The sequence below is a fragment of the Macrotis lagotis genome, chromosome X, assembly GCF_037893015.1.
Source record: "Macrotis lagotis isolate mMagLag1 chromosome X, bilby.v1.9.chrom.fasta, whole genome shotgun sequence".
In the NCBI taxonomy this organism is placed as follows: Eukaryota; Metazoa; Chordata; class Mammalia; order Peramelemorphia; family Peramelidae; genus Macrotis; species Macrotis lagotis.
In genome coordinates, this window is record NC_133666.1 from 700,717,867 (window position 1) to 700,732,036 (window position 14,170).

At 34.6% G+C, this 14,170-nt stretch overlaps 1 long non-coding RNA gene across 1 annotated transcript in view; it reads right to left on the minus strand.

Annotated features, from left to right (window-relative positions):
* Positions 1–14,170, minus strand: part of LOC141497235 (uncharacterized) — a 38,305-nt gene that overhangs the window by 2,999 nt on the left and 21,136 nt on the right. The gene's annotated exons all lie outside the window — the stretch shown is intronic.

Consider the following 14,170-nt stretch of genomic DNA (forward strand, 5'->3'; position numbering starts at 1 on the left):
TTTACTCTGCATTATTGCTTCTGGACTGTCTGTCAACATCTATCCTTCAGTCACTTCACTCCTTCATGTTCACACTATCCAAAATTCCTTCAGTCAACTCAGACTTTCCTGGATATTAGATAATATAATACTCACATTGAACATATTCCCTCCTTCATAACTGAATACACCTCTATCCTATTTGATTTCAGCATTACTTTTGATCTTCCCACCATTGCCTGGTTCGTCAATAACATGCTCTATCCTTCAACTGCACTTCACAAAAAGAAAATATTATCACCCTTCATCTTCCAGAAACTCAAATGCTTTCCCCCTCATGTTCATGCAATGCAAATTTATTTTTTACATGTTTAAAGCTTATTTTTATTTTCAGGTTCAAATTCTCCAGCCTTCCCTCTCCCACTGAAAGGGTAAAAACTATACCTATTTTACATGTGAAATAATGGAAGATATATTTTCACATTAGATATGATCCCCCCAAAGGAAAAAAATAAAGAGAAAAAATTTGCTTCAATCTTTGTTGAGTGTATCCATGTCCTATCTGGAAGTGGATAGGTTTTTTTTTTATAATATGTTCTTTGGAATTTGGGGAGTTGTTGCATTGAGCAGAGTTTTTAAGTTTATCTTTTGATTGGTAATGTTTTAAATATATTGCTGCTAGTGTGGATATTGTTCTCATGGTTCTTCTCACTTCACTTTGCATCCATTTCTAAATATTTTTCCTGGTTTATCTAAAACTGTCCCCTTCAACATTTCTTATAGCACAATAGTATTCTTTCATATTAATTTACTTGGACCATGCCCAATACATGAACATATCCTCAGTGTCTAGTTCTTTGTCATATCAAAAAATTTGTCATATCAAAAAAGATTTGCTATCAATATTTTCTACATATGACTCATTGACTCATTTTCCTTTTACTTTGATTTGTTTGGGATATAGATATAGATATAGAGATAGAGATAGAGATAGAGATAGAGATAGAGATAGATATTTATATAGATAATGTGTATATGTATTTCTGAACCAAAGGATGTATACAGTTTTATATCCCAGTGAACATATTTTCAAATTGTTTTCCTGAATGACTGAATCACTTTGCAACTCCTCTGACAAAGAGTGCATTACTGACTGATTTCTCAAATTCTCTCCTGAAGTTATCATTTGCTTTTTTGTTATTTTGAAATTTCTTCTCATTCCATTTATTCCCATTGCTATTTTCCCTAAATCTGAACTTTTCCCTAGCTTGACCTCCAGTCACTCAGAAGTTCTCCGAGTTAATCTCATTTCACCTGTATTAATTACAATCTCAAACTTAACACCTTCAGGAACAAATTCAACAATACATTATCTTGAGTCGTGACTATATATGATCATACCACTGAAGTCTCAAATGTGTATTCCTCTCACAAATAAAACTGATGGGAAGCTTCTTCTAGTTCAAGAAGTTCATGAAACTTTACACCCTAGATTTACCTGCTAGTTGACCTAGAATATAGAGTTCCAGGTCTGAGGCTACAAAGACTAATTTTTATGAGGTCTAATTTTATCTCAGACTCTTATGAGCTTTGGGACCCTGGGCAAGTCATTTAACTCAGATTGTCTCAGTTCTTCATCTGTAAAATAAGCTGGAGAAAGAAATGTCAAACCACTTATCTTTGCCAAGAAAATCCCCAAAGAGGTCTCACCCAGATGGATACTATTGAAATGACAACCCAACCTCAAAAACTTTCAACTAAGCATTCATAAGGCAATCTTTTTTTTTAGTTCATTAATATTTGGTTTTGCTCAGTAACCTATAAAAACAATTTTTAGCATTCATTTGAGACCCAAATTCTCTTTCTCTCTTTCTTCCTCCCACCTTGTAAAGGAAGCTATTTGTTGTACCTTATACATATACAGGTCATTCAAATCATATTTTCCATGTAAGTCATGTTGTAAAAGAAAATACAAACTAAAAACTCATGAAAATTAAAGTAAGTATGCAAGTGTGCTTTGATCTATCAATTATTTCTGTGGAGGTGAAGAGCATTTTTCATCAAAAGTCCTATCGAATTTTATTGGATCATTATATTGCTGAAAACAGTGGTTATTCAAAGTTGTTTATTGAATGACATTGCTGTTGCTGCATAAAATAGCTTCCTGGTTCTGTTCAGGTTTTTCTGAAATCATCCTGCTCAAAATTTCTTACAGTATAATGAAATTCCATTGCAATCATATACCACAAGTTGTTCAGCCATTTCCTAATTGATAAGCATCCCCCTCAGTTTCCAATTCTTTACCATCACAAAAATGGCTACTATAGAGATTTTTTTTTATATAAAGAGCTTTTAGTATGTGTATATACATATATGTGTGTGTAAGTTTGTGTATATTTATATACATATGTAGGTATATATTTATATATGATACTCATTTGAATGCATATCCAATAGTGGTATTGTTGGATATACATCATTTTATATCCCTTTGGACATTGTTCCAACTTCCCAGAATGAATGAATCAATTCACAAATCTACCAACAATGCATAGTGAATCAATTTTCCCACAAGCCTTCCTTTTTCTGTCATTTCCTTTTTTTAAGTAATATTAATCAATCTGATAGGGCTAGGATGGAACCAAAGGGTTTTTTTGTTTTTTTCTCTTACTAATAGGGATTTTATACCATTTTTCATACAACTGTATAGCTTTGATTGTTGTTATTGGTTTTGTCCTTCATTCTGTTTTCCTTTTTTTCTTTGATTTTTTTTTTGTGCGTACTAGGATTAAGTGACTTGTCCAAGGTCACACAGCGAGTAAGTATCAAGTGTCTGAGGCCAAATTTGAAACCAAATTCTCCTGACTTCAGAGTTGGTGCTTTATCCTAGCTGCCCATTGTTCTTCTTTCTCAGAGGACCATGACATTAGGGATGCCATCACATCCATCTGAAATGGATTTCAATGAGGGGGTTCCATTCTTCAGTCACCGGTCTCATTTTCTCCTTTGTAGTCATCTCAATTCAGTGCCCAGTTATGGATCAGGATAACAGGCAATGGCCTGGATGCAGGGAAATGAGGTGGAATGACTTGTCCAGGGTCACACAGCTCATTGCAATATCTGAGGCTGGATTTCAACTCAGATCCCCCTGATTCCAGGACCTTTGTTCTCTCCATTGTATCAACTAGCTGCCCCTCCTGTTCAACTCTTTTGACCATTAATCAATTGAGGAGTGACTTGTATTTTTATATATTTGATTTAATTCTGTATATATACAAATCTATCTCTCTCTAAAGATATGTGTATATATCTATTTCACTATTTTTTACAAAGGCAATGGGGTTAAATGACTTGCCTAAGGTCACACAGGTAGGTGATTGTTAAGTGTCTGAGGTGAAATTTCAATTCAGGTCTTTTCATCAGAAATATCTGAAAGTAGGGGCAGCTAGGTGGCATAGTGGATAAAGCACCAGCCTTGGAGTCAGGAGTACCTGGGTTCAAATCTGGTCACAGACACTTAATAATTACCTAGCTGTGTGGCCTTGGGCAAGCCACTTAACCCCATTTGCCTTGCAAAAAACTAAAATAAAATCTGAAAGTCTAATTCAGTGAATATTAATTTTCCCCTTTACAGATTATAAATTTTGCTGGGTAGGAAATTTTGGGCTGTAATCTTAGCTCCTATGCCCTCTGGAATATTATATTCCAAGTCCTTTGATCCTTTAATATAGCAGCTACTAAAATTTATATCTTCCCAGCTGTGGCTCCATGATATTTGAAATTCTTTCTTTCTCTCTACTTGTAATATTTTCTCCTTGAATTGGGAGCTATGGAATTTGACCCCTTGGACATTTTCCAAGATTTCTCTACATAATGGTTCTATCATTTCACAAATACAATAAGAGAGGATTAAGTGTCACAATTTTCCAGTTCTGAGGTTGTATCTCAGAATTCTCCTAATGTGCATATAAATCTAATCTATAGTGATTTAGAGCATGTTATATGGTGATAGACTGCTTTGATATGTCTGAAAAACCCCTGTTCAATCCTTTAACCATCTGTCAATCAGAGAATAAATTGTATTTTTATGAATTTGACTCAGTTTTCTTTATATTTTTGAAAGGGGACTTTTATCAGAGAAAACTTGTTATAAATAAACATCTTTGTATCCTCTTGCAGGTTTCTGATTTTCTTCTAATAATAGTTGCTTTGCTGTACAAAATTCTTTATTTAATACAAGAAAATTACTCCCCCTTCTTCCATTAGTTCTGACAAGCAAAAAACTCTTGGCTCTACTAATTGTTTATGCTATCACCCTTAATGTCTAAGTCACGAACCCATTTTGTGCTTATCTTGGTACATGGGGTGATATAGCCATCTTTACCTAGTTTCTACATAGTGGTTTCCAGTTTTCCCAGGAGTTTTTGTCAAATAGTGAGCTCTAATTACAAAAGATTGAATCTTTGGATTTATTGAACAATAAATTATTATGGTCATTTACTATTATGTACTGTGTTTTCATCATTCACAATATTATTTCTTAGTCCACCACCTTCCATTGCATTTTGTCCTTTCATTGATTCCCTGAATATACTTGAGTTTTTGTTCTGCCAGATGAGATTTGTTATTTTTCTATTGCTATTAAAGAAATATTTGGCATTTTGCTCTGGTACTGAATTAATTGATTAATTTAGGTAGAATTATTATTTTTGTGATATTGGCTCAACCTTGCAATGAACAATCAATATCTTTCCCGTTGTTTAGATCTGATTTTATTTGTGTGAAAAGTGTTTTGTACTTGGATTCATGGAATTCCCATGTTTAACTTGGCATGTAAACTGTCATGTACTTAATATAGCTACAAGCATTTTGATTTTAAGTCTAATTTCTCTTTATGGCTCTTGCTACAGGACTTTGTTAGTATATATAGAAATGCCGATGATTCATTCTGTATCCTGTAACTTTATTAAGGTGTTCATTATTGTAACTATTTTTATTTGATTCTCTAAGTATACCATTATATCATTTGCAAAGATTGGTTATTCTTAGTTTTGTCTTGCTGATCGCAATATTCATAATATATCTAATATGATAGGAAATAATAATAGCGATAATGATCAACCCCTGATTTTATTGGGAACATTTCAAGCTTTATCCCTGTTCTAGATAATGCTTGTTAATGATTTTAGATAGATAACTCATAATTTTAAGGAAAGTTCCATTTATTACTATGCTTGCTAGTGTTTTTAATAGGAATGAATAAAACTGGGCAAACCGGTAAGGAAGATGATAGAGTGGATCAGAAAAAGAATTAAAGTTATCTATAGTTTTGTAAAAAATGCTCTAAGTGATGATTCATAAGAAAAATGCAAATTAAAACAACTCTAAGGTATTATTTCACATCTATCAGACTGGATATCGTGACCCAAAAAAGGAACAGTGTAAGTGTTAGAGACGATGTGGGTAAATTAGGAACTTTTGTTTTGTCAGTGGAGTTCTGAATTGTTCAAACATTCTGGAGAGCAATTTGGAATTCAAAACTGTGTGTATCCTTCCCGAAGTGTCACTACTAAATCTAAATTCTAAAGAGATAAAAACAGGAGAAGGGACTTATATGTACAGAATATTAATAGCACTTCTTTTTTGGTGGTAAATAATTAAAAATTATGGATATGATTACCAACTGATGAATAACTAAACACATTGTAGCATATGAATACAATGCACTATAACGTTACTGTCAGAAACCAGAAAAAGCTTTCATGACCTGATGCAAAGTGAAGTGAAAACAGCCAAGAGAACAGTCTATACAATAACTGCAATAGTGTAGCATGGTTAACTGGGAGTGCCATTAATTCATAGCGTTATGGAGCTCCAAAACGTTAACAAAGCAATAATAATGAAAAATGCTATCTAATTTTAGAGAAAGAATTGCTGGGAGTCTGAATGTACATCAATAGGTGCTATTTGTCACTTGCTTTTTTTCATGACTTTCTTCTCTTGGTCTGACTTCTTTCTGAACAAAACTAATATAGAAATATGTTTTGTAGAACTGCATACTGTAGCTTAGGTAAAATTGTTTACTGCTTCAGGAAAGTTGGAGGGGAGGAAATTTTGAATTCAAAATTAAAAAACAAGAATGTTAAATTTTATACAAATAAGAGGGAAGATAAAATATTATTCAAAAAGAGAAATCTACTTTTACTCCTTAAATGTGTGTAATTGTTAAAGTTCCTGATCCTAAAAAACTTATTTCCTATCAATTTGTCTGTTTCTGTATCTTCTATCTCTCATCTATCTTTGTCATCTATTTTTCTGCCTGAATTATTGAATGACTGGCATGAGTTTGTCATGATACCTGGTATCCCAACGATATTTCAGATTATTGCTGATATTGTGAAATTGACCTTATTTAGGATAGGAATAGGAGCATATGTCCTATGCTCACACCTCCAGCCCTAAGCAACCGAATAAATCAGTTCCCATAAACCATTTCATTTAACAGATTTGTAGACTCCCTGTCTTCCAGAAGAAGGGATCATTCACAAGAAATCAGACAAGATTTAGGGAGGGAGAAGGAGTGAGACCCTGAAGTCCTGGCCCTGGCTGTGATGGGAGGATCTGGGGTCTTAAGTGCTGTACTGAGCACTGCTTCTGGGACTAGGAAGACCCTCCCAATAAGGGCTGGTGGGAAGCAGGCAGTCTCTCTTCCTTGCCTGGAACTCAGACTTTTATTTCTTTTCTTGGAGCTAAGACATCTCTACTTCCTAGAGGCCAGTTCTGTGCTTGCATATCCCAGGTAGGCCAGAGCCAGAACCGCTCCATCTCCTCCCGCATCCCCCCACCCCCCCCCATGTTTCTTGGCCTCTGCTGGCTGCCCTTGTGATTGAGTCTAAATCTCCTCACCTGACCTCATGGTGAGAGTTCTCCAGACCTTCCTGGGGCAACCGTCCCTCTCAAACCTGGCTACAGGATCCCCATCCCGCTCATTCTTTTCCAGAGTTCTAATCATTTTTCATACTACTTGGCTAACACTCCCCCCCATGTACCATTAGATCACACTTTCCCAGACTTGAGACTTGCTCATAGAAATCCAGGAGTCCTGATTGTAGCCTTCCTATCAGGACCGAAGAGTCCCGTTTCCCTGTTCTCACCTTTTGGATAGGAATTCATTTGGCCTGCCTTTTGATCAGGCCCCTTGGAAGAACCAGGTTTCTTGCCTTCCCTCTCCCAGTATCCCACCTTGCGAAGTTTCTAGTGCTCTGTCCTGTCCTCTAAAGATATGTGTATATATCTATTTCACTATTTTTTACAAAGGCAATGGGGTTAAATGACTTGCCTAAGGTCACACAGGTAGGTGATTGTTAAGTGTCTGAGGTGAAATTTCAATTCAGGTCTTTTCATCAGAAATATCTGAAAGTAGGGGCAGCTAGGTGTGCGTAGTGGATAAAGCACCGGCCTTGGAGTCAGGAGTACCTGGGTTCAAATCTGGTCACAGACACTTAATAATTACCTAGCTGTGTGGCCTTGGGCAAGCCACTTAACCCCATTTGCCTTGCAAAAAACTAAAATAAAATCTGAAAGTCTAATTCAGTGAATATTAATTTTCCCCTTTACAGATTATAAATTTTGCTGGGTAGGAAATTTTGGGCTGTAATCTTAGCTCCTTTGCCCTCTGGAATATTATATTCCAAGTCCTTTGATCCTTTAATATAGCAGCTACTAAAATTTATATCTTCCCAGCTGTGGCTCCATGATATTTGAAATTCTTTCTTTCTCTCTACTTGTAATATTTTCTCCTTGAATTGGGAGCTATGGAATTTGACCCCTTGGACATTTTCCAAGATTTCTCTACATAATGGTTCTATCATTTCACAAATACAACAAGAGAGGATTGAGTGTCACAATTTTCCAGTTCTGAAGTTGTATCTCAGAATTCTCCTAATGTGCATATAAATCTAATCTATAGTGATTTAGAGCATGTTATATGGTGATAGACTGCTTTGATATGTCTGAAAAAGCCCTGTTCAATCCTTTAACCATCTGTCAATCAGAGAATAAATTGTATTTTTATGAATTTGACTCAGTTTTCTTTATATTTTTGAAAGGGGACTTTTATCAGAGAAAACTTGTTATAAATAAACATCTTTGTATCCTCTTGCAGGTTTCTGATTTTCTTCTAATAATAGTTGCTTTGCTGTACAAAATTCTTTATTTAATACAAGAAAATTACTCCCCCTTCTTCCATTAGTTCTGACAAGCAAAAAACTCTTGGCTCTACTAATTGTTTATGCTATCACCCTAATGTCTAAGTCACGAACCCATTTTGTGCTTATCTTGGTACATGGGGTGATATAGCCATCTTTACCTAGTTTCTACATAGTGTTTTCCAGTTTTCCCAGATGTTTTTGTCAAATAGTGAGCTCTAATTACAAAAGATGGAGTCTTTGGATGTGTCAAACCGTGAATTATTATGGTCATTTACTATTATGTACTGTGTTTTCATCATTCACAATATTATTTCTTAGTCCACCCACCTTCCATTGCATTTTGTCCTTTCATTGATTCCCTGAATATACTGGAGTTTTTGTTCTGCCAGATGAGATTTGTTATTTTTCTATTGCTATAAAAGAAATATTTGGCATTTTGCTCTGGTACTGAATTAATTGATTAATTTAGGTAGAATTATTATTTTTGTGATATTGGCTCAACCTTGCAATGAACAATCAATATTTTTCCAGTTGTTTAGATCTGATTTTATTTGGTAAATGGGGTTAAGTGGCTTGCCCAAGGCCACACAGCTAGGTAATTATTAAGTGTCTGAGACCGGATTTGAACCCAGGTACTCCTGACTCCAGGTCGGGTGCTTTATCCACTATACCACCTAGCCACCCCTAAATTGTTATTTTTTTGTGGAATGGCAATGGGGTTAAGTTATGTGGCCCAAGGCCACAATTATTAAGTGTTTGAGGCTAGATTTGAACTCAGGTACTCCTGACTCCAGTGCCAGTGCTCTATCCACTGCACCACCTAGCTGCCCCACTTCAACATTTCTTATAGGACAATAGTGTTCTTTCATATTAATTTACTTGGTCCTTCCCCAATACATGAACATAACTTCAGTGTCTAGTTCTTTGTCATATCAAAAAGTTTTGCTATCAATATTTTCTACATATGACTCATTGACTCATCTTCCTTTTACTTTGATTTGTTTGGGATATATATAGATATAAATATAGATATATATAGATAATGTGTATATGTATTTCTGAACCAAAGGATGTATACAGTTTTATATCCCAGTGAACATATTTTCAAATTGTTTTCCTGAATGACTGAATCACTTTGCAACTCCTCTGACAAAGAGTGCATTACTGACTGATTTCTCAAATTCTCTCCTGAAGTTATCATTTGCTTTTTTGTTATTTTGAAATTTCTTCTCATTCCATTTATTCCCATTGCTATTTTCCCTAAATCTGAACTTTTCCCTAGCTTGACCTCCAGTCACTCAGAAGTTCTCCGAGTTAATCTCATTTCACCTGTATTAATTACAATCTCAAACATAACACCTTCAGGAACAAATTCAACAATACATTATCTTGAGTCGTTGTGACTATATATGATCATACCACTGAAGTCTCAAATGTGTATTCCTCTCACAAACAAAACTGATGGGAAGCTTCTTCTAGTTCAAGAACTTCATGAAACTTTACACCCTAGATTTACCTGCTAGTTGACCTAGAATATAGAGTTCCAGGTCTGAGGCTACAAAGACTAATTTTTATGAGGTCTAATTTTATCTCAGACTCTTATGAGCTTTGGGACCCTGGGCAAGTCATTTAACTCGGATTGTCTCAGTTCTTCATCTGTAAAATAAGCTGGAGAAAGAAATGTCAAACCACTTATCTTTGCCAAGAAAATCCCCAAAGAGGTCTCACCCAGATGGATACTATTGAAATGACGACCCAACCTCAAAAACTTTCAACTAAGCATTCATAAGGCAATCTTTTTTTTTAGTTCATTAATATTTGGTTTTGCTCAGTAACCTATAAAAACAATTTTTAGCATTCATTTGAGACCCAAATTCTCTTTCTCTCTTTCTTCCTCCCACCTTGTAAAGGAAGCTATTTGTTGTACCTTATACATATACAGGTCATTCAAATCATATTTTCCATGTAAGTCATGTTGTAAAAGAAAATACAAACTAAAAACTCATGAAAATTAAAGTAAGTATGTAAGTGTGCTTTGATCTATCAATTATTTCTGTGGAGGTGAAGAGCATTTTTCATCAAAAGTCCTATCGAATGTTATTGGATCATTATATTGCTGAAAACAGTGGTTATTCAAAGTTGTTTATTGAATGACATTGCTGTTGCTGCATAAAATAGCTTCCTGGTTCTGTTCAGGTTTTTCTGAAATCATCCTGCTCAAAATTTCTTACAGTATAATGAAATTCCATTGCAATCATATACCACAAGTTGTTCAGCCATTTCCTAATTGATAAGCATCCCCCTCAGTTTCCAATTCTTTACCATCACAAAAATGGCTACTATAGAGATTTTTTTTATATAAAGAGCTTTTAGTATGTGTATATACATATATGTGTGTGTAAGTTTGTGTATATTTATATACATATGTAGGTATATATTTATATATGATACTCATTGGAATGCATATCCAATAGTGGTATTGTTGGATGTACATCATTTTATATTCCTTTGGACATTGTTCCAACTTCCCAGAATGAATGAATCAATTCACAAATCTAGCAACAATGCATAGTGAATCAATTTTCCCACAAGCCTTCCTTTTTCTGTCATTTCCGTTTTTAAGTAATATTAATCAATCTGATAGGGCTAGGATGGAACCAAAGAGCTACTTTTGTTTTTTTCTCTTACTAATAGGGATTTTATACCATTTTTCATACAACTGTATAGCTTTGATTGTTGTTATTGGTTTTGTCCTTCATTCTGTTTTCCTTTTTTTCTTTGATTTATTTTTGTGGGTACTAGGATTAAGTGACATGTCCAGGGCCACACAGCTAGTAAGTATCAAGTGTCTGAGCCCAGATTTGAAATCAAGTTCTCCTGACTTCAGAGCTGGTGCTTTATCCTAGCTGCCCATTGTTCTTCTTTCTCAGAGGACCATGACATTAGGGATGCCATCACATCCATCTGAATTGGATTTGAGTGAGGGGGTTCCATTCTTCAGTCACCGGTCTCATTTTCTCCTTTGTAGTCATCTCAATTCAGTGCCCAGTTATGGATCAGGATAACAGGCAATGGCCTGGATGCAGGGAAATGAGGTGGAATGACTTGTCCAGGGTCACACAGCTCATTGCAATATCTGAGGCTGGATTTCAACTCAGATCCCCCTGATTCCAGGACCTTTGTTCTCTCCATTGTATCAACTAGCTGCCCCTCCTGTTCAACTCTTTTGACCATTAATCAATTGAGGAGTGACTTGTATTTTTATATATTTGATTTAATTCTGTATATATACAAATCTATCTCTCTCTAAAGATATGTGTATATATCTATTTCACTATTTTTTACAAAGGCAATGGGGTTAAATGACTTGCCTAAGGTCACACAGGTAGGTGATTGTTAAGTGTCTGAGGTGAAATTTCAATTCAGGTCTTTTCATCAGAAATATCTGAAAGTAGGGGCAGCTAGGTGGCGTAGTGGATAAAGCACCGGCCTTGGAGTCAGGAGTACCTGGGTTCAAATCTGGTCACAGACACTTAATAATTACCTAGCTGTGTGGCCTTGGGCAAGCCACTTAACCCCATTTGCCTTGCAAAAAACTAAAATAAAATCTGAAAGTCTAATTCAGTGAATATTAATTTTCCCCTTTACAGATTATAAATTTTGCTGGGTAGGAAATTTTGGGCTGTAATCTTAGCTCCTTTGCCCTCTGGAATATTATATTCCAAGTCCTTTGATCCTTTAATATAGCAGCTACTAAAATTTATATCTTCCCAGCTGTGGCTCCATGATATTTGAAATTCTTTCTTTCTCTCTACTTGTAATATTTTCTCCTTGAATTGGGAGCTATGGAATTTGACCCCTTGGACATTTTCCAAGATTTCTCTACATAATGGTTCTATCATTTCACAAATACAACAAGAGAGGATTGAGTGTCACAATTTTCCAGTTCTGAAGTTGTATCTCAGAATTCTCCTAATGTGCATATAAATCTAATCTATAGTGATTTAGAGCATGTTATATGGTGATAGACTGCTTTGATATGTCTGAAAAAGCCCTGTTCAATCCTTTAACCATCTGTCAATCAGAGAATAAATTGTATTTTTATGAATTTGACTCAGTTTTCTTTATATTTTTGAAAGGGGACTTTTATCAGAGAAAACTTGTTATAAATAAACATCTTTGTATCCTCTTGCAGGTTTCTGATTTTCTTCTAATAATAGTTGCTTTGCTGTACAAAATTCTTTATTTAATACAAGAAAATTACTCCCCCTTCTTCCATTAGTTCTGACAAGCAAAAAACTCTTGGCTCTACTAATTGTTTATGCTATCACCCTTAATGTCTAAGTCACGAACCCATTTTGTGCTTATCTTGGTACATGGGGTGATATAGCCATCTTTACCTAGTTTCTACATAGTGTTTTCCAGCTTTCCCAGAAGTTTTTGTCAAATAGTGAGCTCTAATTACAAAAGATTCAATCTTTGGATGTGTCAAACCGTGAATTATTATGGTCATTTACTATTATGTACTGTGTTTTCATCATTCACAATATTATTTCTTAGTCCACCACCTTCCATTGCATTTTGTCCTTTCATTGATTCCCTGAATATACTGGAGTTTTTGTTCTGCCAGATGAGATTTGTTATTTTTCTATTGCTATAAAAGAAATATTTGGCATTTTGCTCTGGTACTGAATTAATTGATTAATTTAGGTAGAATTATTATTTTTGTGATATTGGCTCAACCTTGCAATGAACAATCAATATTTTTCCAGTTGTTTAGATCTGATTTTATTTGTGTGAAAAGTGTTTTGTACTTGGATTCATGGAATTCCCATGTTTAACTTGGCATGTAAACTGTCATGTACTTAATATAGCTACAAGCATTTTGATTTTAAGTCTAATTTCTCTTTATGGCTCTTGCTACAGGACTTTGTTAGTATATATAGAAATGCCGATGATTCATTCTGTATCCTGTAACTTTATTAAGGTGTTCATTATTGTAACTATTTTTATTTGATTCTCTAAGTATACCATTATATCATTTGCAAAGATTGGTTATTCTTAGTTTTGTCTGGCTGATCGCAATATTCATAATATATCTAATACGATAGGAAATAATAATAGCGATAATGATCAACCCCTGATTTTATTGGGAACATTTCAAGCTTTATCCCTGTTCCAGATAATGCTTGTTAATGATTTTAGATAGATAACTCTTATAATTTTAAGGAAAGTTCCATTTATTACTATGCTTGCTAGTGTTTTTAATAGGAATGAATAAAACTGGGCAAATTGGTAAGGAAGATGACAGAGTGAATCAGAAAAAGAATTAAAGTTATCTATAGTTTTGTAAAAAATGCTCTAAGTGATGATTCATAAGAAAAATGCAAATTAAAACAACTCTAAGGTATTATTTCACATCTATCAGACTGGATATCGTGACCCAAAAAAGGAACAGTGTAAGTGTTAGAGACGATGTGGGTAAATTGGGAACTTTTGTTTTGTCAGTGGAGTTCTGAATTTCTAAACATTCTGGAGAGCAATTTGGACCTCAAAACTGCATGTATCCTTCCTGAAGTGTCACTACTAAATCTAAATTCTAAAGAGATAAAAACAGGAGAAGGGACTTATATGTACAGAATATTAATAGCACTTCTTTTTTGGTGGTAAATAATTAAAAATTATGGATATGATTACCAACTGATGAATAACTAAACACATTGTAGTATATGAATACAATGTAATACAACGTTACTGTCAGAAACCAGAAAAAGCTTTCATGACCTGATGCAAAGTGAAGTGAAAACAACCAAGAGAACAGTCTATACAATAACTGCAATAGTGTAGCATGTTGAACTGGGAGTGATATTAATTCATAGCATTATGGAGCTCCAAAACGTTAACAAAGCAATAATAATGAAAAATGCTATCTAATTTTAGAGAAAGAATTGCTGGGAGTCTGAATGTACATCAGTAGGTGC